Source organism: Paramormyrops kingsleyae, chromosome 16, assembly GCF_048594095.1.
Source record: "Paramormyrops kingsleyae isolate MSU_618 chromosome 16, PKINGS_0.4, whole genome shotgun sequence".
Lineage (NCBI taxonomy): Eukaryota > Metazoa > Chordata > Actinopteri > Osteoglossiformes > Mormyridae > Paramormyrops > Paramormyrops kingsleyae.
Window position 1 is genome coordinate 12,506,572 of NC_132812.1, and position 26,284 is coordinate 12,532,855.

Below are 26,284 nucleotides of genomic sequence, written 5' to 3' on the forward strand. Positions count from 1 at the left end.
TGAGAAATACACCTTCAAAGGGAACTAAGTTTCACAAAATGCCCCCTGCTGGATAAAAAGAAAAACAAAATATTATCGCATGCCAGATTTTGCATAATTGATTGCAACGTGCAGCACCTGTCGCAGCTGCAGCATGTTGATCGCTCTATCCCAGATTGCGCTGGGAGAGAAACTGCGTCAGCGTAGAACAAACTCTTACTACCTCCCTGCCCACATATGGAAGTTGCTCTCCTTTCCACCGCAGTGCCTATGTAGGTCCTGCAAAATGTGACACTGTCCATCTGAACCAGCGCCTGAGATGTTTCCATATCACTTTCCTACTCCATCGGCGTATAACCGGCTGAGGGACTCCCTGCCTCTTGTTTCACTGTAAACACACTTTTCACCAGGCATCCACACCTCGCGCTGAAATTCCCCTGCTGCAGTATAATTTAACGGCCAGGACTTCAGGCCTCCGCGAGATGGATCCCTTGCCCCGCGACCACGGTGCCGCGTTTATGTTTACAGTGCCACTGCAGCGGCCGTTGCTGGAGCGCCTTCATCTAGGCCCTGCACGGTCGCGACAAGCAGGGAAGGCGTCCAAAGGCCTCTCTGTCTTAAAGGAACGAGGAGGGAGACAGGGAGCCAAGAGGCAACAGCTGATGGATGGGAGGTTGAGGATAGGGGCTGTGGACCCCTGGACCCCCTCCCAAGCCACTGACCAGATGGTCATCCGGAATTACGCAAGACCTTCATTCCGCCCTGGGAACTTGGCCCCCAGCCTGCGAGGCTGTAGATCTGCACAGAAGGGGGGCCCAGATAGAGAGTGCTGACCTGGGTTCGAGCTGGCCCTAGGGTCTACGGGTAAGCCCTCTCGCCGTCTCAAATCATATAAACAATCGCGCGAGGAGTCCTCCCGAGTGTCGGGTGGGGGTTGGGGGGGGGGGGGGCTCGCACAGAGGCTCAACCCGACTGGCTGCCTGTCTTCATATTCCAGAACCTTCCAGAAACCCCAGGCATCTGGGGATCATCTGAGACCTACAGAAACAGGAATGTTTCGGACCGGAGGTCTTGTTTTTCATTTGTTTGACGCAGACGTCGTCCTGTCGCGTGTTTCCGGGCATTTTCGAGACAGTAGACATGCAAAGTCAGGGCAGCTAGAGCTTGTTTGGTAAACAGAGAAGGTGAGAGAAGGTGATACCTCGGAGACAGCCACTGCGAGCTGGGCCATCGGGAGTGACGCACCTTCGGTGAATTATTTGTCATGTAATTTATTACTGGGTGGATCTTGCTTGCCCATTGAGGGGAAAAAAAAAACAAATTACAAAAATACTCCCACCACGTGATTCAGGGAGTTTCACCAAGGATTTATTGCCTGTGTGTTAAATGTCTGCTGGAAGTGTGGCTTTATTCATATTTTTTATGTTTTTTACTGATGCTGGGCATTACTTTGGCACCAAGTGGTCAATAAATTTGGCCCATGCTGAGATATTTGAGCTAAAAAGAAATTTCAAACTTGAGAGGTTATGAGCCTTCCAAGAAGTCTGTAAACTACATTTTTAGAACTTATTTTTTTAAGCTACTTGTTGAAAGTATCATTGGTGCATTTTATGTTACATTAACTTCTCTTCATTTCATAGCCTTTCCAGATTTACTAAACTTCTCTTATCATCTCTTTTTATAGGGTATTTGGTGGGGGGGGGGGGGGGGAATGGTATTCAGAATATGGCATTAATTTACATGTACGGGATTAAAGGAACACTGTACTTTTGTTTTCAGTATAGCCCTTAGATTCTAGAACCCACAGCCTACACAGGAAAATCCACAGAAATCACTTTCCTGCAAAGGAAATGCTAATTCCAGTCTGGTAGTAGCACAGAATGGACTTCCATGTGCCTAAGGGAGAAAGGGCCGTGTGGCAGTCTGGTTCAACGGTAACATTAACCAGGGTGCCGGGGACAGCCAACTGATTCACATGTCACCGCTGATCTGCCAGGGATAGCATGACAGAGTAACACTACGCCCGGTATTGGTAGGCATTGTCAAACCGGAGCTTCGGCACAGTGGCGGAGGGGGGGGGGGATTGAGAGGCTTCTGACAGTCACCAGACACGGCCAGCGGATCACAGCCCAGGTTGGGGTTTCGGACTGTAAGGAAGCGATAGAAAAATAATACGATGGAGTGGTAGGATTACCGTCAGTTTTTGATTCTGTGAACTGGCAGCCCCATGAATGGACATAAATACTGTTTAAAAATGTGTCTTCTTAAAGTCTGGGGTAAAGGAGAACAGCAGTCATGCACATTCACAAATCCATCCGCCTTATAAGGAGCTGTGCAGCAGGTAGGCTGCCCTTTGAACGCAACGCCAGATATTCTTTAGCATAAGGCAGCTGTTTCTCCAATACGGGGGCTGCACAAAGACACGTATTCTTCTTCCCTGCTCCTTGGATGTCCCTCGTTCCACGAGACGATGGACTCGGCCGGTCATATTGCTATAATTAGACAGAAGAGGTGCTCGCTTGCTCTCTGGCTACCCACAGGGGGAAGGAAAGAAAAAAAAAATCAGCGTAATTGCAAGCTTTGCATGTTCAGGCTGAGACGACAGTGTTTTAGGACTTGGGTAATCCTTTTTTAAACAGCGCGGAGGAGCCACGGACAAGTGGCCTCCCTGCCCTGCAGACACTGCAGCGATGTGAGGGAGGGTGGGGGGAAGGGTAACTCCCCGGGGGCCCGATCATAGTCAGGATCTCATTCACCCGCAGTGGCACCAGACATAATTACAAAGGGAGGGTAAGTTTGGAGATGGGGGGGTGGGGGGTGGTGAGAGTGTTAACTGCAGAGGCAAAAAAAAAAATCACTTGTCTCTTGTCGAATTGTAAGTGATAACAAAGAGGATAACGAGGCAGCATTATGTCACGCAGACGGCGCTGATGCTTATCACGCCGACGCCATGCCTGAACCCGAGGTCACATGATAGACTTTTGCAGCCTTGACTATTGACTGAGGTCGTCCCTCTTGTAGAATCCAAGCCTCCATGACTGATATGTCCCCCCGGTGAACAGAGGCCAAAACCCCATCCCAATAATAACTTTGCTAATGCATTTAACAAACACCGGTGCAGAGGAGGCAAGCATATTTTTCTGGGTAGAGTTTCCTGGACATCCAGTGTGGCCATTTCTCCAGTGTTCACTGTTGACAATTGTAGCTAAGCAATAATCTGAAGTCTCAATCACGGCTTGACTGAGAACCAAATAGCCCATTAATAGCGTGTTTAAATTGCAGCCCTCACTTCAGAAAATAAATAAGGTCATTCAGTGCGATATACATAAACGCAGACTTGGCCATTACCTGTGTCGATGCGTGCCACGCGGAACTGAGGGGTTGGAAATAAATTGTATAGGCCAAGTAAATATTGACGCTACATGGAAAATGTTAACTCACATACAGTATTTTAGTCATCCTTTTGACACGGTTCATTTCGGTGTAGTCTTTCACCCATTGAGGTTGTTTCTTTATGGTCTACGGCATGACCTGCTGTTCCAGACACATTTAAACATGAGATTACCGCGTGTCTACATGTATGTAATTACTATGTCGTCTGCAGGCTTTTTTGTGGCTGCTTAGGTAAACCTGAGTACAGACTGGCCCCTGGGCCTCATTTAGGAAGTGGCTGAGAGTGATATAATGATCCCTTAATCCTTCCCTGCACCACATTGTAGGGACTGGTTTTGTAGAATGTATGAAATAGTGGCTGATGGAACAGTATAAGCATTGGCCAGGTCCAGCAGTGATGCCCAGAACAGGCTGTCAGTTCAACTGATGTGGTCTAATTGCAATTCCATTTATGACACAAGTTGCTACACCACCTACGGCATGTATCTCAAAATTATGCCTATATTTGGACTCAAATCCCTCCTTTATCCACTGGCATCTATTAAGGGTTGTGAGTATGAATTCCAAAGGATACAGAATTCATTACAAATTCTTTAATAATTATAACAAAAGAGATGTACACTGATGAGGCTAATCAGATCACAAAAAGCTACAATTTAGTTACGATTCGAATGCATTTCTACATGTAATGTATCTGAAGATACATGCCACTAAGCCTTGACTGTCTAGAATGCCAAAAATATTGTTGTGTGTGCTGTTCTCCAAAACAACGGCAAGATGGTTGGTTTTTTGATTTTTATTGCGTCCCCATTTTATTTATGAGTTACTAAGTCTTACATGCCCAGTCACATGAAAAATCCCTCTTCAGAAAGCCAAAGCCTAGAGTTATGACTCTCGACAAAGAGCAATGTAAATTCTTTCTCATGACTCATGAATGTGTAGCAAAGGTCAGGGTTTTGTGTGAGAAACAGAACGTTAGCATTTTGGAAGTGGTTCATTCCTGCTCACCCGTGGCTATGAATGCTTAGTGCCTGGTTTCAGCATTGAGTTTAGGTGTCATCTACTCTACTGCAAGTAAAGACAGGGATGCATTGTGGAACACAAGGTCAATGCCCAACTTCACAATATATAAGTAAAACCTTCTAATGTGGGGGAGGTAGCACTGAAGAGACAAAAACTCATAAACCTGAAAGATGATGGTTGATGGTTTACTTTGAGCTTGAACTCTGTTATGGATAAGATACTTCACATCAATATCTGTTTAGATAAGGCAAAGTGGCAATTTGTCTCATAATTATGGGACTAACTAAAATTAAAACTTTAATGGCAACACTTTATGGGGGCACAAGTAATGTAGTAGTACACTGTTACTTAATGTATTAATTAACCAGAAACCTAGTGTTAGTTATGTAATGATCCCATGTTCATTCATCATTAATCAATCATAACGGTTTGTGTATTTCATAGTTACAATATGCAGTTACAATATTTGTTCATGATTTGTACTTGAGTAGTAACTTCAAGTATAGTGTTATCAATAAAACTGTTAAGACTCTTAAACTAGTGTCAGTGGTAGAACTTCAGCTATTAATAATGAGATTGCCACAAATTAACGTCATTTAAATTTGAGAAAAGAAGTGAATCTATGATTGGTTTATGCTGCATAGCACAGTGAACTCATTAACCCAAGGTTATGTTGAAGAAATTTATGTTCGTGGTCAGATTAAACATTTCTTTGTTGTTGCTGAGCAAAACATGTTTACAGGTTGTGATTTGTGACTGTTGTATATTTAATAATTCCAGAAGCAGACATAAGGCTTTTTAAGCTAAGTCAGGGTGAACATGCTGTTCTATAAAATATGAAAACAGCATCTTCCGGAATACCCCAGAGAAGTCCACTACACTCACGCAGTTGGGAAACAAGTGCTTTTGGCAAACTGGGCTTGGACTCCATTTAAAGGTCTCTGAGATTTACAGAGGTATTTAGAACGAGGAGCAGAGAGATGTGAGGAAACACTGAAGGGTATTGAGAAGCCAGAGGACAGAGTCTGTGGCCGCCACCCTTTTTAACAAATGAACATGTCATAAGGAACGAAGAGGGGGAAACAGTCACCCTGTCACGTCTGGGTAGAGGGGCGGGGAAAGCCACAGGCGAGACAAAACAGCCAATCAATTATCTTGCCCTGACTGTTCATTGGGGTGGTGGGGGGATTTTTTGGGCAGATACTACATGGCAAGGCCAGTGCCGTAAGTGCTGGGTCAGTTATTCACCTCCTCTCCCTAGGCCCCGACTCCTTATGCAGATGACACCAGGAGATCGGCCCATTTAACAGATCGACTACTTTCCCTTGTTTACCACATCGTCTGCGTTTTTATATTTCATCTAGCTTGGCTCACGTGTGTTCTTTCTTGAGGACATAAACTGAAAAACACACAAATGGCACTTTGAATTATTTGCCATCAAGCTATTTTTAGATTAAATAAACTGTACACAGCCATTCTGTAACTTACAGGACAAAAACATATTCTTATTATTTTAATGAAACCAAAATGCCGAAACATATTTTTAACAGCAAAGAATTATAAGTGTTTTAATTTAGTGTAAGAAAAAAATCTGTGGGATGTTATTATATTTGTCAGATTTCTGTTGGGTGGGACAGTAAGTCACAATCACAAAATCTGTGCTCTCCACTGAGGTTCGCATCAATCGGCATCTGTGTCAGCTTGTTGTTCAGCACGTTTGCTTTGGCTTCAGCCTCCCTGAAGGAGACTACAAGGATTATTAGCACCCATATGCAAGCCTTATGTCATATTGGAATTATCACATAAATATCCATGCAAGAAATAAAAGCATGTTTGCGCAAGTCAAGTCAAGTCAAGTGGGCTTTATCCATATAAAGGTACACAGTGGCACGAAACAATGTTCCCACAGGTCCACGGTGTGACATACAGAGAGTAAGTGACAAGGGGAGGGTCTCCATACTACAAAATACAGGACAGTGTGAAATAGGGGGGTTGGACACCCGGCAAATGAGCGAAATGTGTATGTAAACAATAAAAACAGCAACATAAAAAGCGTGAAATAAATGTAGCGGAATGGAATAAATAGTAAGTTAAAGTGACCAATGCCAGTCGGTGGGGGGAGGTCAGGTCTCTGACAACCTCTTACATTGTTATTCAGACACACCTCTGTATCCTGGGGCCCCTAACTCCTCCAGGGCATTTCCCTGCCCAGTACCCATCTGCCCCAAGGTGGGAGACCGTTCACCTTATTTACCTCAGCCGGCATTTCAGCCGGGAAAATAACTACAATCACGGTGCTTTTCAAAAGCGGTGACTACAGGTCACAAGACATTACATGACACCAAGGATCACTGTAGGCAACTGGGAGGAAAGATATGGTCAATTGTTGAACAACAAAGGCATTTGACTACGCTTGGCTGTGTAATTATTCCTCTAAACTCAACTTTGTCACGAACCACCATGTAATTATACAGTCTAATTGCTTCTTAGAGGCATACTGGGAATGTAACATGACTCGCAGATCACACTTAGGCATAAGCCCAAAAAATGCATCCAGCTTAAGAAGATCTTGTGAAAAATAAACAGAATCAGAAAGGAGCCTCTTTGCGTAAAACAAAGATGAATGAGTTTAGCGAAATAAAAGTTATTCCTCATGTGGCATACACAGTACGATCCCGTTCATCTGGGGAACGGACTACCAGATGTATGGGATATCCCGCCCACCTGAACCAGATGACTGGCCAACCAGCAGAACAAACCACACCGGATGTCTGCTATACAGATCAGATTTTAACTGGTGATTTGATGGAAGACTTTTCTGCACGTGTGCCCCTGACAAGCATCCTAGCATTTCCGCTACACGGGAACTGTTTTGTTATTTGACGGTACATGACAACAGTAAATAGAGCCCATTCCCTGTTTCCTTGGTTCCCCGCATCCCACCCGCTGCTGTCTACTCAGCCATCGCTTGGCGCCCGCCTCTCAGACACAGACACAGACACATATGCGTTTTTACTATAATCAGCAAAAAAAATAAATAAATAATCTTGTTTTTCTTTTTTCACTGGGTTGGGACAACACGTCTTCTTGGGGAAACGCAGGGTCTCTGAGCTTTGCGGTCCTTCGTCACCTGTGGCGCTTGGTCGTCATGAGGCAAATCTGGCACCGCTGGTCGCAGCTGTAGGTGACATTTAGAGCCCACACTGGGGACTGGGGGCCCTGCCCACACTTTGGCTCCGTGTGGTGAAATGGCTTGCATTTAAACAGCATTGCTCCGGGGTGTGTGTGGTGATTCGGTTTCAAGTACGTCACTGGATAAGGAGAGGAGTATCATGCCAGCCTGTGCTTTTGTGCTGACTTTGGGGAGCAGGGTTTTCAGGTCACTGGAGATCAGACAACTGCTTGTAATGAGGTGTTTTATTATGGTGCTAGTATGGTGTAAAGGAGACAGAGGAGACTGTGGTACAAGCACTCAGATGGGCTATTCACCATTCCCAAAGGGATAAAGGTTCGTTCTCATTGACAATCCATGCAGTTCTTTTCCTCTACATCAGTGTTTCCCAATCCAGTCCACAGGGACCTGCAGACAGTCCACGTTTTTGCTCCCTTCCAAATCCCCACGGACTGCCTAGCATGGACCATCACTGGGTCATCAAGTGCCAGGTTGAGAAATGCTGCTCTACATGGATACCATCACACACTTTCGTGACGTATTGTCTGCATGTTTCAGGTTACAGAGTAAATAAGTGTCCTGAATTTAGCAGAATAAATAGTTCCTAGAAGTAGTTATCTTGAGCATCAGTGGACATTCTAAACTGTGATGATATCTGAGATACTAATTCAATATTCATTATAATTCATATTGATGCTTGAAAATTGTCAGAGATCATTATTTGATATCTTCCTGAAATACATAAATGTGTTTCTAAGCATCACAAAAATACAAATGTACCACAAATAAGGATATCACTTGATACTCCTTTTACTCTGTCAGTGTAACACAATAGTAAGATATACTGTAGGTCTCATGGAGGTAACCATGCCTTCCATCTATCATCTATCAATTTATCCATCCATTGATTCATACATCGATCCATTTATTTTCAAACCACTCATCTTGGTCAGGGTCATGGGGCCATGCCATACAGGTATTGCTGTTTTTTGTTGTTATATAATCATACCCTTTACAGTACGTATGTCATTTCTGAGGTTGTGGAGCTCATCAGAAACTCAATTAGATCCAAGGAATCAATGCGGCCTAATTACTAATCAACACTTTTCTCAGGTTTCCTAAAACCACTTGTAAGATCCTGAAAAGGTTTTTTGGCCCTAATTGAGCCCACAGCTTCAACATGACAACAATCAAGACTTGAGGAAAGCTTTCCGGCTTCAGGATCTGCGCAGCAACTCGCCTTCACTGAAGGAAGCATGAATTCTGCTCTATTAAAGAAAATGAAAATGTCTGTCAGAGACCATCGGGCCATTTGTCCATGCAGAGATGCTGCAGCAACAGCTGGACCTGGCAGTAAGATATTAACAAGCCTACATGAGAATAGCCAGAGAACAAGAATTTCACAATTGAAATGAACAGTTCCCACCACTAAACCTATAAACGTCACTGAGTTGAGGCAGCTTGGCATTGAGAAGTGGGCGAAGATTCCTCTACAGAACAGTTCCCAAGAATCACCATTTGACTTCTACTGCATGCTGGGACAATCTGGTAAATCTAACCCTTTTCATGTCTACATATAGTTCCTGAGGAGAAATAAGAGGAACAGAATTAGCCATTTGAGTAGAAGACAATACTGAAGAAAAGCATTAAGTAAACTCTCCCTATAACTTAATGAATGCGTGTCCAGTGCTGGGTTAAACCCCAAAAGGGTTAGCAATCACATCCTTGTCAGTGGTGCCCATCCCTGACAGGTTCTTCTTGCTGACAAATGACACTGTCTCCAGCTGGACTTAATGAGAGCCGCATGCAGCCCGCATTTACATGGGGGAGTCTTGTTTGACCCTCTTCAAGAAGGATGACTACATCTCCCCAAGGACTTTGGTATGCAACAGGAGATGGGGCAATGCATCATGTTTTGGTTTAGGTGACTGAGATACTCAAGTTGGCTTTCCGTTCTGATTATTAAGCCATATTTATTATTGAGAACAAGGCAGATCTTATTTATTGTTGCTGGCCTTTAATTTTTGGAAAGCATTGAGCTGCATTTTTAGAGATGACCAGTGTGCAGATACTTCCTGATCGTAAACGTCAAACACCGTTCTGAACTGAACCTGGCAGAAACTACATGTTGTACTTTCATGGTTTTGTGTAATTTACCATCTTATGAATCACAAAGTAAACAAATTATATATATATATATATGTGTGTGTGTGTGTGTGTGTGTGTGTGTATAATGTCTAATCGGGCTGACAACAGGATGATCCAAAGCGGTGGTTTAAAAATTTGCCTTAGTGAATGAATTTTTATTTTTTTTTTTTTTTTGGATTTATAACCCCGAACCCTCTTGTGTGTGTTTGAAAGGGACCCTTGTGTTTGATGTGTAACACTGAGGCATATATGCAGTGGACGCATGTGACAGGAAAGGAATCATTAAATAAGGCTGACAGCAATATGAATGGAGCCGTCCTGATGCAGGTGCCTCTGGGGTGGAGCACTAGGGATCATCCTTTGATGCTTTCTAGGGTTGCATTACAGAAAGTCATGGATCTTCATGGGCAGGATGGAGCCGCTTGCACGGGTGCGGTGAGTGACTCATTACGCCGCTCGCTTCACATGCATGGGCTACTTTCAACACTCTTAATTACTGAGTGCTTAAAGAGGGCTTGGATCAACCGGATCAAAAACACTCCGTTAACTTGTGCCGGGAAACTGACTATTTGCACACGGACTATTTGCACAGTACAGATTTTAAAGAGTCATTTTGTTAAAACGTATCATTTTATTCAATTAATTTTTATTTTCAAAAATTAAAACATAAGTATATAATATGCATGTCATCACTTCATGTTGAGTACAATTGAAAATAACTAATCCACTCAATCATTTCAATGTCATTACTGCAAAATAGCTTGAGTAAAATTACATTTTGTAATTGAAATGGTGTTTGTTACAGAGAGAACTGCCTGATAGTTTGCATGGTTGCTCGTTACTGTAATGGATGTATGAATGAATATATTTGCATGAAGAAACTTGGCTCCCAAACTAAATAAATTTAATGGCCACAGAGTTGTAGAAATAACCTGGCCATAGTATTTGGCAAATTATCCAAACAAATATGATTCCTGAGCTGACCATTTTCAGGGCATGACATTAAGTGCCTTTTCAAATAGCTCCCAGTCTTGGAAGACTACATTGTGGGCAGTTTAGCAGGTATGCACTGAACAGAAGCAAAACTTTAATCTCCGAGCTGCAGTGAAGCGTTAACTCCTGAGCTTAAATGGAGTGGATAGCTAAATCTCACCCCCCCCACCAAAAGCGCTCGGAGCTGTGGTAAATGTGCTGCATGCATTGGCACGGCTGGCCCATGCATTGAGTGGGCCTAATCTCTGCTAGCCCGCAGGATGCTAACACCAGTGATGTCAGGGAGTCACCGAGCCAGGGCCTGGGGGGAGTGTGACGAGACCCGGGAGTGTGACGAAACCCGAGAGGCTGTTCTGCAAACCCAGACGGGGAGCGCTTCTTCCTGGCTGAAAGCGATGGAAAGTGACAGGCGCGATTTTTCAGGGTTCGCCTTTGTGTTCGCGAGGTTGCCCCCGCCGCCGGCGTTTGGCCCCAAGGTCGCCGTGGCAGAGGGGCCTGCATCAGGGGTCGTGTTTCCTGTGGCCCTGCTTGGGGGGGGTGGGGTGCTCCTGTGTGGCATCTTTGCCGGAGTTGTTGGAAACAGTGACGCAAGCAGGCCGCAAAAGGGATCCCATTTAAATTTACACGTGTTGGAACAATGGGCCGCTTCTCCTGCGCTGACCAGCTCTGGCGTGTTCCACAATGTGGGGCGGGGCACACCTCCACAATCGGGAGAGGCCGGAGCACGTCCCTCAACCTTCTGGAAAGATCTCTCATTATACTCTACCTAAGACATCAGTTGTGAGATGTTCGCTCTTCTCCCTCACCCATCTAATCCTGGATCGTCTGTATCTCAAATAGATCATGTGTTCTGCATTAATCGGGGAGTGGGGGGGGGCGGGGGTCGCTGTTCTAGAACGCTCCCTGGAGTACCAGGAGGAGCTGCTGGCTAAGAGCCAGCCCCCCTAAATGTCCCCTCCCCTCTCCCCACACTTTTCTGGGCTATTTCGGTCCCAGGCGTGACCGGGAATCACAGCAGCAAGCGACTGACAGCCTGTTTTTCTTTATCTGCTCTCCGTCACCCGTGTATGTTTAAATAGCATTGCAGACGAGTGGCTGCCTGTGACGTGGTTTAGCTATTGTCATTTACACACCATTTACATCCCTCTTGCACTTCGCCCGCATATGGAAAAAAGGAGAGTTTGATCGATTGCCAGTGACACTTTGTTGCATCGTATCCATCCCTCTGTAACACGGAGGGCAATAACATCAATAATCTATCATGGGAAGCCATAGTTTACCTTCACTGAGGGTGTATATGCTCTTCTCCCTTTCTTTCTGGAGGTGGTGGTAGTGATGCTGGGATTGTTTTTCTCTGACCCAAGAGGTGGCCATTAATCAAACATGGCAGCCTGAACGCAGGTCCTTCCTCGCCGCGGTAAGCCGTATCTAGATTTCTAAGAGAAGCCCCATTATATTTATTATGGAGGCAAAATAATGGCTGACATGTGATCTGTCCTCTACTATACTCTGGCAGCGAGTCAAGGAAACGGTACGTCCGTCCGTTACGCTCGTCTCCCAGCATCGCCGCTTGCTTTTGAACTTTGTGAGTTTGAGTTTTCCTTGGCAATAGAAGCGATGCCTATTAAAGCATTTTCATTAAAAAAAAAGCTTGACCTTCATTGAGAAGATCTTATCTCTCTGAAAGGTAAATGACATTTCTAAAGCGCCTCCGTTCCTCTTTCTCTCTCTCTCTCTCTCTCTTTTTGTTAGAGGCTTTTACAGTGCTTTGCAGTGTTTGACATTTTCACAGCGGTTTAAACGCTCCACGTGTCAGACGGGGACCGAGCGCGAGTCTGTGTGGGTCTCACGGAGGGATATGCCACTCTGCCCATGAACAAGAAAGGTTTATTCTTCACAAGGCACCGTGAAGCCCATGCGGACGCGAAAGAAATGCCAGAAATGACAGCCACTTGCAGCTGATACTCAATGAGAGCGCGAAAAACAAGTCCTTTTTTTTTAATACGCCGGGCATGTGATCGCCAACAACAGAAATGAAACCATCTGAGTCATCCTTGGAGTTGGCATATACTGCAAATCCAGTTCTGAGTTGGCATACTGCAAATCCAGTTCTGAGTTGGCATACTGCAAATCCAGTTCTGAGTTGGCATACTGTAAATCCAGTTCTGAGTTGGCATACTGCAAATCCAGTTCTGAGTTGGCATACTGCAAATCCAGCTCGCTTCGAAACTTTCGATCCCGTATTTAAACATTCATCCTTTTGCTGTCATTAAGAGAATAACAAGGTCCTGTGTGATACACAAATGAAGTAACACTTCATAATAATACTTTACTGAAGGGATCACAAGTAATATAGCATTATGCTCTTAATTAATTATGAACCAACGTAATTAACTAATTAACCACAACTTAAATCTTTTTTACAACCAGATTAGTGATTATGCAGCAAGTCATTGAGCTCACAGTTAACTTAAAATTTAGTTAACCGTTACTTTATGGTGTAAACATAATTCCATTAATGAACGTACTTATCTAGCTAACTTAATGGTTAAAAGGAGATAAATGTATCTCCAGATAAATACATTTAACAGAACTAATAGATAAGTAGTGGTAAGTTCCCATATCTCATTTTTACTTGTGCTAACCTACTTAATAGTTCATTAGAATAATAATTAGCAGTATCTAGTAGCTAGATAATGATTATATACATGATATAGTAACTGATAACTAAATCTGAAGTTAAGAATGAGCTCAATGACTTGCTGCTAAGTACATCATCACTAGTTTTGTTGTAACTAAGACTTAGTTTATGGTTAAGTAGTACATTAAGTTGGCTCATGATTAATTAAGAGCATAACAGTGCATTTTTTGTGAGCACTAAAGTAAATGTGACCAACCTGGTATTTTTATTTAAGATACAGTCAGGTATAGATGATAGATAGATAGATGATTAGATAGATGATAGATAGATAGACAGACAGACAGACTTTATTTATCCAGAAGGAAATTTAGGTGTCCTGTAGCTTATACACAGTATACATACACATAGGCGCACAGATCTATGACATTCATGCACACATACATACTGCAACAGTACAAAGGAAAATAACAGGAGGGCAGTGTACTATACAGGCCTAAAGTCCATCACACTCCTCCCCTATATGACTCTATAAGTGTAATCAAATGCCAGAGACCCAGTCATGATGATATCAAAACCAACAACAACAATACTAATGCCAACAGCCATCCTATTTTCACTTCCTTTTTATCAACGTCGTGCCCTTAATGCCAGGCAGTAGGTGCTTTGGTAATACCTGCGCACTGCCATGCGACAGGTGCCTGCCACTAGTCAGGTGCGTCTGTCCGCCATACTGCCGATATCCCCCCCCCCTTCCCATCCCTCACCTCTGCCGGCCTTGTCAGTGTGCTGCACTATACACCGCAGTGCATGAGCTTAGGGGAGACTGTATATCATTCTGCCTCTTTGTCACGAGGCCGGAGCTTTTAGCTACGGTGAACTGGGCCACATCGGTCTAATGGAGTGGTTTCTTCCTCCCAGGGGAGCTGAGTCGAACTCCAGCTGCAGCTAAATCCCGTGCATGTGCGTACAAGACGCCCTTGAAAGTTGCAGTGCAGGTTCCTTAAAAGGTGCTAAAGCTTAGACCTCAAACATTTAACCCCAGAAAACTACACAAGAATGGTGATTGCTTTGAGAACACACTTGTTTTGCTTTTTTTTCAGTCACTTGTTATGATTTCTATCCTCAGTCCTTTTTGCATCTTGCCATACAATGGTACTGCGTATACGTGTATAAGCCTGCTATGGCCCACCAATGAGACTTTTTATGTTTTGGTTTACTTGTTACCTGTGCAATCTGGATATACAGTGCGCAATTGCAGTAAATGTACGCTTAAAATCGTAGCATAGAGCAGCTTCAGAATGACATACTGTACTGGAAACCAAGTTATCTCTGCCAGTTACATGGAGATGGTAAGTTTGGCAGATCGCAAAAAATGGATTACATAATTGCGTGCGGATTAGATAACATGGCCTACCACCGTTCTTCTTTGCATTAGATGGTATGACATCTTGTTTTCTGTTTCTTAAGTTTATGTGCCTGATGGGAATAGATATTTCTGATTGATACTTCAAGTTAAAGACACAAAAAATGCAACCCAATCTCTACCACTGAGGCCAACAATCTTCATGACATGTTTTATTCAACGTCACACATTAAAAAGCCTTGGAGTGATTCAGAAATTACCTCTGACCTCTGAACAAACTATGGATGTGCTAGGAGGACTTAGATTTCACCTCAGATCCATTCTGTAGTTGGTTTTAGGGACATTTTTGACATTCCTGTACTTTATATATATGATAAATGGGTTGCATTTATGTAGCACATTTTTGTTACTCTTTTGAGCACTCAAAGCGCTTTACAGTTATGCCTCACATTCACCCATTCATACACGCATTCACACACTGGTGGCAGACGCTACCAACTCACCGGGAGCAATTTGGGGTATATATATATACATATATATACACACACACACACACACACACACACACACACACACACACACACACACACACACTGCTGTCAATAGCAAAAATGAAAATTATCCAGTTTATAGAGTTGGATTTATTATCTTCAATGCATTATCTAATAAATAGTTACAATCATTTCCATCTATATAGCTCATTCTTAGGTGGGAGTTGTGTGGCAGTTATGAGCTAAACTTACATAAAATGTGTTTTTTTTTACATTATGAATAATGTTCTTCCCTACAAGCCTTAATTTTCCCAGCCCTGTGTAGCTTTCCATGTTAAGAGTACATTCATATGTATTCAATCACTGAAAAAATCCCGAAGTATGTGAGTTATGTATATGTAAACGAGCTATGCATTTGCATTCGGCCTGAGATTTCATGGGTTGGACGGCATTCATACTTGCACCAGTGATGAATGCATAAATCTACCGCACTGGGCACATAGCTATAGTAATAAATCCCATCCCGCCGAACCCTGAGTTATTCTCGAGCAGAGGGTGATAACATCTATCCTTTAGCCGCTGAAATGCTTCAGCTGTGAAAAGCGAAATGCGATAGACGACGCGATGCAATCGATCTCTGCGATATTTGAAGGGTGGGAAGCCTGTTGGGTAAAGGGGGAGGGAATTTTCTCCTTTAATGGGGTATGACATTAAAATGCACAGCGGTAATAATATTTTACCATTTGACTGCCAAACAGTATATTCCGAGGGACGAAAATCTAGTGAAATTTCATCGAAGCAAATTATGCTAACATGCTAAAAATACTTCCGACTGGTGCTTGTGCAAAAAAAGCATGTCAAATTATACAAGCAGAACTAAATAAATATAATTTACATGCACAAGGAGGTGTAAAAATATGCACTACTTTTAAAAGCATCTATTTACAACAGTAATATTCCAGCTAACACATTTTAGCCCCTAAAAACTGCATATTAATGCTGTTCTAGAAATGTCTTCTGTGACAGTGGAATGAAAATAATTAGTTATGATTACCCCGTGTCACCAGATAACAATGATCCACAATGTGAGTTTTGTTTTCAAGAAAATATATTGTCATCCAAAAATCGCAGGATCATCTTTCCTTGGCTAGTTCCAAGGAAAAGATCAGTCGGCCCATTTTGTGCGACACGACAGGTTGGTTCTGGAAACTAGACACTGGGTAGGTATTTGCAGGGAAGAATAGAGGGATTGTTGGGGTTGTTGCCGTCTGGTTTCAGAGTACAGAATCTCGTTAACCTTTCGATTCTGGCACAGGGCAGGCTGGCAGCGGGACAGGTTGGCACCTGCTGCTGATGTGCCAAGCTAAAGGCCCCCTGACAGCGTCGGTCCAGCCCCGGACCCTTAACCACCATCGCTGCCTTACCTGAAACCCCAGGTAGGCCCACATCACTCAGCACCCCCTCGCGGAGGACACAGCTCACCTTTGGAGGCAAGGAAAGGACCTTTCCCCTAGTTGGTTGTATCGTAATTATTGGCAAGGCTGTGAGCGTGATACATTCGGTCTGCTTTGGCAGAGAAAAAGAAATTGACTGTAAACATAAAAAATATGTGTTGATATGTCACAAGCCAGTTTTGTTTTCATCGTTATGCATGTATTATGTATGTTCTACAAGTATAGGTTTGTGTACAGAGAAATAAAACACTTCATTTAGACATATTTATACAGGCGTCACTACCAATGGATGACTTATAAGGTACTATGGATGCAGGGCGATGCTTATCACGGGGGTCCTGCGTGGCTCAGCCTGTTAGGTCACTGTGGCGGTGCTCCGAAGGTCACCTATTCAAATCCCAGAGTCAGTAGAGTGATGTCACCATCAGATCCTTAACCAAGACCCTTGACCCTTACTAGGATTGGCAGACCCTGTTTTCTCAAAAACATACATCGCTTTGGATAAAAGCATCTGCTTAATGTAACCAAGGATGTTTTCACTATCCGTTCTCTAGCTTATTTTCATTATAGCTATTTGTGGGGCTGCCCGGTGTCCCAGCCACCAGCCGCTGGTCCTGCAGGGGGCAGTACAGGCCCCCCTGTGAACTGCTGGTGTCCCCTGCAGGGCCAGATAAAAACGTGGGCGCACCCGGCCCCACGGGTGCCACGGCGGGGGTATTGTGCGGGGCCGGCGGAGGGCCACAATGGCCCAGCAGGTCGAGCCCAGGCTGGGGGACATGGAGGCAGCTGTGGCCGTCCAGCGCCATCCGGCACAAAGACCCAGCATGGTACCTCGGGCAGGCCGGCAGCTTTTGTAAGGGCCAACGACAAACATGGTCAATGTGATGGAAAACAGCATCATTTTCCAGCGCCTCTTTGAAACAATCCTGGGCAACATGCTCAGGATCCCTTCACAATAAGCTTGTCTGGCATATGTGTTTCAGGATACTCCAGGAGCTGGGAGAATACTTCCATAGTATGATAAGGGAGCCCCACATGACATACCCGAGACACTTAACCATGCATGAGCAGTTTTCTGGTTCTGACGTCTGATCAGAATCTAGATTTATTGGTTCATTGCACGTTCTGCTTCAATGCCAAACTCATGTACCCAATTTGCACAATCTCTCCCAAACAATCAGGTGCTTAACAGTATCTCTTCTGTCTATGTCTTAAAATGCCATGTTTATGTTATGTTCATATGTTTGCATATTTATATTCTGTTGATTACCTTTTCATTGGCACTATGAGCACCGAGAACGACATTTCGTCAGAGTGTACACCTCCGCGAATCATACGTCTGAAGTTGACAATAACAGAAACTTTGGCATGCATTATCTACCTACAGAGACAGACAGTATTCTCCATTCTACACAGGAGGCAGGAAGGTGACAACCGGGCCATCCATGTGACAAGGGGGCGGCGGTCCCTCCCAGTCTCAGCACTGCAGGAATAGACCAGTGGTACTCCGCTCCAGAGCTCTAACTCGTTGTTCCCGCCTGTCTCCTTTCATTATCCCGGATCAGCTCAACCTCCCGGAACTCAGAGCTGGGTCATTAACTGGAAACTTTATGCATACTTTTTGGATAGTGAGAGTTTAGGTCCTGGAACGCTGAACAAGGCTCATAAATCAAAATTTAATTTCTAGTCATGTCCCATTGGATCCATCGGTAAAGCGAAATTACTCACATTCTCGATAATAATCTCTGTAAAAAAAGCCTTCGATTCCTTTTGCGGCCCCAGTGGACATGCTTGTCTGATATCTTCCACCACTTTTTTGGGCTATAATTGTGAATAAAAAACAATTCGTCCTTGGATACCTTTTGCTGGAGATTTGTAAGTATTTATGTGTTTGTACAATTGGAGGTTGTAGAAGGTTAATTATTTCCCTATGAAAATTTCACCTTATCCTCTTATTCTGTGGCAATGTCACATAGCATTGCGTCAGTGATGGAGAAGAAACAAGTCAGGTGAGTAATGCAGCACCAGTCAAAAGTCTGAACACCTACCCATAGAAAGATTTATTTGTACTCTTCCCTCCATTTAGGATAATTAGAAATACATCAAATGATAAAATAACATACATGGAATTATGCACTGACCAAAAGAATTTTATCAAAAATGATTCATTTACTGGGGCGAAACTGCTCTGTGGGTTTTGATCAAATCCTGTGATCAGCAGAATGATGTCACCACTGGGCCCCTGAGCAAGACCCTTAATCCCATTTGCTCCAGGGACTGGCTGACCCTACTTCTTCCTCTATGCCAGTTTCATGAGGTGGCCTCCTGGGATGCTTGTCCAGCTGTCCTGAAGGAGGTCCTACATATGCTGAGCACTCATTGGCTGCTATTCCTTCACTCTCTGGTCAAACTCCTCCAAACCCATTTATACCGTGTTTAGGTCAGGCGGCCAGGTCATGGGATGTGACAGTCTATCACTCTCCTTTGTAGGCGGCTTGGCATGTCCAAAATCTCAAACTGTATATATGTTGTATTTTTTCTTGTCTTGATCGTTTCGTGCCATTAAAAACAGCGGCAGCCAGCAACCATGTCATTTTATTTGGGCACCAGCAGATTTGCCTAGAAATAATTAAAATCAAGCAGTCATTCATTCTCAGGAAGACTGGGTTTAGACTGTATTTGGGTATCGCTAGATGCAGTCTTGGCAAAATCTTTCAGTGTGACATTCGCACTGCTCGGAAATACTGATATGTGTTGGACACCTAGTGCCCCAGAAACAGAACTTCAGGAAATGTCAAATACTGTATATATTATAGACTGGGGGCGGGGGGGTATGGTGTTTCCACACGACGGGTGAAGGAAATCCTATTTGGTGCCATGGAGCAGGATGAGTCTAAACAACGTTGTTTCGGAATTTTAAGGATCTCAGTGAATCTTTGGGAGTGAAATGATCCAAGACACCCCTTTCATTTTTCATGTGCCTTCAATACCCGAGCTTGTTTTGCTGATTTATCGCAGTTACTCCCGTAGACCTCGTCCACTAATTAGGAGGAAACTGACAACATCGAGGTGAAATTATCACTGATAACACACTCCCTCGACAGCACTATAAACACACTCCGACGCACCAGGCCTCTGTGTCGGCCTGCAACGCGTTCCAGCTACCAGGGGTGTCAAAACATCTCAGCACTAAGGGCCCCCAAAGCCAACAAAAATAGCAGCACCCCACTTGTCAAATACTGTCATCCAATATCAAGAACATTTTGTCATAAACCTTAAAAAAGACTTTACATGTGCGTATGACGTAAAAAGGGCATATTGCGATAGCCGTGACAAAATAAATACCTGCCAGTTAAAGAAATGCCTGAAAAATGGCTTGCCATGGAAACCATTATAAAAACAGTCCCGCTCAAGATCGGAAAGATACACTTGGTCTTAGCTGTCAGTAAGTTTTTCTTTTTTTGAGGTTGTAGTTGTCTATGTTGCTTTCTTGTATGGTGGTTGTGTGTAGAGTTTGGTGGCTTAGAAGAAGCGTCTAATGAGGAGTCACGTGTTTCAACACCCCCCGTCCCCACACACACACACACACACACTCACCCAGCAGCTGAAAAACAACGCGAGGTTACGCTAATGAATTTCACTAGGCTGCACGAGCCGGCTTCACTAATTAGACAGCAGTTAATGGGCTTTCAATCGGCCGTGAACCTTCAGTTGTTGGAATGGTTTTGTAGACCCCGATTACAGAGCCGTCTGATCTGAGATAGAGAGAGAGTGTGACTGATTTTGCCATTCAGAGGAAAATGAAGGTGAGAAAAAAATATTTTGAGCAGCTTGAATATCCAAAAATACTAAAGGTATCCATCCATACATAGCCAGAGAGCAGAGCCAAGGAAGCACAGGGTACAACATTGGGATGGGGTGTCAGTCAATCACATGCAGCTTTAGAATATGCTGTGTTATATTATTATGGAGAAAATCATATTAATTAGCCTAGGGAAATCAATCTCTTTCTTTAACACAACTTTCACAAAAGCTTTATTTAGGACCGGATTTCATTTGGGGCATGATTCGAAGTCGTACAGAGACGAATTGAAGCGATGACCTCAATTAAAACTCTGTGGAACTGCAATTATCCATTTGTTATCTCCTCAAACCCACCTCCTCACACCACTCAGCCACACAACAAGTCTGTTCAGTGGTTCTTGGCAGAGTTCTTCACATTGTTGTGAGTCCTAAACACACGCAGATGCCAGTGAGGCATGTACAGCCTAAGTAAACGTCATTTGATGAATTTGACTGCTCGCGTGGTCATATTTTTACCAATCGGTTGCTGGGAGCCGGCACTTCCACAGTGTTTGGTAAACATGCCCTCACTAGGCTGTTGTATTAAAACGTCCCCCAAAATGAACAATACAGTCTAATAGTAGTCATAATTCACCTGCATTTTGTTCCAGGTATTGCATGTTGTTCTTGGCCATTAATAAGCTGAAGTCTTCAAAGAATTAAGAAATCTGAACAGAACAAACTGTCCTGTGAGTTCATGCTATTTCTGCAGGAATAATAATCGTAGGAAATGCCTCTGCGGGTTTTAAAATTAGCTAAAGTACCCCAAAGTTTTGAAAGCTGGCATCCATGGTGTGTCCTCATGATTTCCCCTTCCCCCATAGCCATTCCACGGAGCTGAAATAAATCAACAAGCAGGAGTTTGTTTTTCTTAATTAGGTTTCCAGGTTTTGCCTTGTAGCAACTGCAAGGGCAAGATAGACCCCGAGGCAAGCGGCGGTTGGTTCAACGCAATGGCAATGAAAATACCAGAGTTGTCACACTATTCTTGAAAATAAGCTCAACAAACACACACGCACACACGCACTCATACACTAAAGTGCAAATATGCACACATACATAAATGTGTGCTGTGTATAATGTGCAATACTTCACAGAAATGCATGGTATCCAAGCTGCAGAGAATATGCTGACAAAGGCCAGTGACCCATTAACTAAAGGTGAGATCAAGTCCCAGATGATGTCCAGCAGGAGTACTCTTGAGAAGACACTTGACTGCCTCAAAACAGTCAACTGTGTAAAGACTGAGAGCTCTAATTAAATAAATATGTCAACTGACCAACTAAAATGCAAGACTTTAGAAAACTGTTGGATCAGGCTTTAAAAAAAATTTCAAACATGGTTTGAGCATTAGCGGTTTTTGCATCAGATTATTCCATGAAGGTACTTGTGTATATTTTTAGACTGTGAGAAATATATGAAATCTCCCCCCCCCCCAAAAAAAAACACAGAGATATTATTCTTGATCAAACATTCGAAAAGAGATTTCTCAGGTGGTTGCTTTCAAAAAAGAACTGTATAATTCAAAGACCAATATAATTCATGCAGTTTTCCTTTAAGTTTTCAGGTGATCAGCAGTAAGTATTCATTTCAGGTTTTGTTCATTCACAGTACACTGAAGGCAAATATGCCATTATCATTTCAGTAAGGCAACTGTTTATTTGCTTAAGCATGACACAACATTGGTTTTATGAGGGGACATCAGGTTCTAAGAGGTTTTTTGTTTATTGATTGATTGATTGATTATTAATCAGAATTATGTGTTTACTTCAGGTTTTGAAATCTTGTTCAGAAATATCAAGCACCTCTATGCTGTTTAATTTAATTTAACATGCATCTGTATAACCACACCTAAAATTACAACATGGCTGTAAGTGCAAAGGACTTTCATGCAGCAGCATTTGAATATGGAGCTGTAACAAGTGGCCGGTTTTAGCACAATTTCAGCATCAGTGTCTACAGCCGAAGTGCAAACCGCACACTTGCTCTAAACAATAGCTGTGTAATTAAGCGTGAAACGCGACGCCCCTCACATAAAGCATCTGGTGTCTGCGAGTGTGATGGCCAACTGGTGTAAACGACATTCCTCTCTGTACTGGAGGCCTGATCCGAACACACCACCCTTCATCATTGTTGTACTGTATGTGGGCAGATTAACTTATCTGGGGGCTCTAGGCTGCTGGGGCTAGAAGGTCTTCACCCAAGCAGGCCCCTTGAGCCCTTTTGATCCAAAAGAGAAATGAGAGAGAATTAAAATGATGTAAGGTCATTAATTTGTTAATATGCACATGGGGTGCTGGTTTGTTAAGCAGCAAGGTTTACCTGTTGTTGCACGTTTACTCAGCCCCATGGCTTGTAAATGAAAACATGTGTCACTTTCTGGACTCTGCCGGGAGTCATGTTTGCAAGCAGTGTCTCCCTGAGCCCGGCTGCGTCACCAGCAGGTCACGCTGGCATCATCACGTGGGACCGTCCTCTCTCACGTTCCACACATGGAGATGCCGAGTGCATTTCCCCCTGCCTGGCCGTAGGCCAACTAGCATTGCTGGCTCATTAGAGGGATGCGGTTAATGGTCTGATGCAACCTGGGATGTTGAGAGCAAGGATTAAGAGAACCACGCTAATTTAATCACAAGGTTGCACGCAGGTGCTTTGGGTCTTGTTCAAGGCCCGCTATTTATACAAACACAGATGACCTCATTCTTGATTAGAGAATGTATCAACCCCCTCCCCTGGCCCATGTGATACAGCTTCTAGATCTTCTAGTCCTCTAGCTAGTTGTACTCATTGCAGTCCAAGAGTGGCCCTGGAGCAGATCCAATGGGGAAACCATCTGGGCGAGTTGGGTCTGCTGGATGACAGCTTGTGAAATTTCTCTTAGTTACGTGTCAGCATGGTCATCCATAAGTATCAGTTTGTTCGCCACTGGAGACGTGAGATCTGTGCAACCCTGTCCTTCAACATCACATTTAAAATGGGTGTTATCACCAGCACTGTTCCAGACTCATTAGTGTATAATTATAACTCCAATACGTAGCCCTTTTGGTGGCCTCTATTTCACTTGCAGTCTATATGTATTGACTTGTGTGTTGATGTTAGTCGGTTTGTGCAATCACAGATTTCTTGAAGATTATCATTGTAGAAGGAAACAGAGATGATAAGATTTCAGGTGCCATTATTTAACATGCTTCTGAGCCTGATATCACATATCACATGAGGGTTTTTTTCATTCTTTATGTCAAACAAAGAAATCTGATAAGGAATGTGCATGTTGAATCCAAAGGTGATGGGACAAGACCTTTAATGACAAAGCAACATTCATTCTGAAGAAGAGGAAAAATGCATCCAAGGCTGTGACATGTCAAGGGATGAATTCATATCTGATGTCTTTCAAAGGTGTCACATCAACAAATTCCAGGCATGTTCCCGAAGTTCTAGAAGGTCTTTGTTGGATGTGAACCAGCAACAGCAGCTGCTGATGATAACCAGAATGTTTTGACTGTAAAATAACTGTATAAATTTCAACACAGCCCATACCACTGGAGACTAAATGAAACAAAGGTTTCCCTACATCAGCATTCTCATGGAGGACACCAGAGTGAGTGTAATCCACTGTCTCCCATGCTGCCCTATGCCCCAGTCTTGTTTTACAAGAAGAGGGTTCAAGGCTGATGTAGCAAAATGTTGGTTCATTTCTTGAGGGCCAATGATCTGACTGAATGAGGGGTGCAGCTCAATGACTGTATTTCTTTGAATGTCAAGATGAGTAGATGAATGATATACATTTAGCCCCCCAAAATAACCTCTGACCGTGGTTTCCCACACCCCAAATGTGTGCTTTCATACAGAACTAGTCAGTCATGCAAGATGACACTACAGAATGAATGGACAGTGGAGTTAACAATGCACTTGAGTATTATACTGCACAATGCAGCAAAAGAAATATACTTTTCCCTCATGGTAGAACACAGGGTGTGCTATGGGGTTTTCATGTGGACTTGTGAATTCTGAGATGTGTACTATTTTAGAAGAGGAAATTCTGATTTAATTCCCTACAGCCCCTTGGGTTGTTTTACAGAGAATGCCCTTCTGGCCCTGCCCCATGTGTCATGTCCCCATTTGGCCAGAAGGTGTCACTGGCCATCCTGTTCCCTCCTCTGTCTTGTAGCCTTTAGACCTTAGTGTGTTTAGCTACTCCCTGGGTAGCTGTGTGACTTAACAGGCTAAGTGGTCAGTCACTGTTCTCGACTCCCCTTTGTAAGTTCTGGGCTGGCCAGAGGCCAGAGGCCTGTCCTAACAAACTATTATTTAATGTTTGTTGGTTTTGTGTTTTCCTGGTTTAATGTTTGTATAAGTATTTCAGTTATAGTTCCTTGTTTTTTATTCCTTGTTGCCTCTTCATTTGGTTTTCCTTAGTGCTTCATTCTTTTCCATATCTGTTAATTGACTTCTCTGTGCCTGTTGATTGCAAATGTAACCCGCTTTTTCCTTGCTGCCCTGAGTCCTTCGTGATTGGTTATTTGTTATGGTTCTCACCTGTCCCCCATCTAGTCTTGTTAACAGTCTATGTAAGTGCCTGCCTTTGTTCTGTTCCTCAGTCAGTCACTGTAGTTGTTACTTCGTGTTTGTAGCTGTGGTTGTTTCCCAGGCTAGCTTCCAGTTTTGCTCTCTTCCCTAGTTGTGTTACTTTGTGGTACTTTTTGTTTTTGCTCCTCGTGGTGCCTTTCCTTTTTGGTTCCTCCTTTGTCTTATTTTTGAGTTTATTAAAATCTACTTTTTGTTATGAGCCGCTCCGTGGATCATCCCTCTTTTCTTTCACCATGTCCCACCATATCACATGGAATTGCATTACAATTACGTAACTGTGCCGTACGATGCTGTACTACGTTTTCTCCATGTTTGTGTGGGTTTGCAACATTCAGTCAGAAACAAGTAGTTAGGTGCAGTGGCCTCTCTAAAATACCCATAATGCCTCATACCTCATACGATAGACTGGTTTCTTGTCCCACGCCTCTCCTGCCTCAGGCCCTCGGCTGCCTGATCTAGGCTTCAGGGGCACTGGGATCGTGCACTGGATAAACGGTATGGGAGATGGATGAATCTTATTTACTGTTCCTTGCTGTGGGCCTTTGAATCCAGAGCCAAAAATAGAATTGTGGGTGGGGACATTTTTTGCATGTTTGTTACACAATGGTGTCTTTGATAAAGAAAGATCACTGGGTGATCCTTCTGAAACTGTCGTGTTGTAGCACAAAAGAAAAGATGAACAATCTATTCACCTGGTTAACTCAGGTAAGTATGATTACACACTGAAAAATTGGTACTGAATAACTACTATTATCCATATCATATTACATACAAAACAAAGTACTAAAAAACTTTTTCCTATAGAAGACCATAGCAAACATACTCAAGAGCCTAAATGACAATATTTATATAGCATAATTTACTGTTTCTGGCTTGTAAAGAATACATAAAAACCACACACAGATTTTTATATATATATATATATATATATATATATATATATATATATATATATATATATAAACGTCTTGAAATGCTTTGCAAACATAAGTGCCCTTCTTCACATATTTATATTCTATATATAGAGTATTAGTCAATATACAGAATTCAATCAGTTTGGATCAATTACATTACAGTGACAGGACACAGTTCAAAGGTATGCAATTTGTTAAATCAGTAGCTAAATAAAGCCCAGTAGATTAAGAGCTCAAGCTGCACTAAAGGCCACCGTGCCACAAAACCCGTGATGAGAAACAC

General features: G+C 43.2%; 1 long non-coding RNA gene across 1 annotated transcript; it reads left to right on the forward strand.

Moving 5' to 3' along the window:
• Positions 1-494: 494 nt before the first annotated feature.
• On the forward strand, positions 495-18,513 carry LOC111838611 (uncharacterized). Its single transcript, XR_011983081.1, has 2 exons — positions 495-843; positions 16,519-18,513. It is a non-coding gene; the product is annotated as an uncharacterized lncRNA (long non-coding RNA).
• Positions 18,514-26,284: the final 7,771 nt, after the last annotated feature.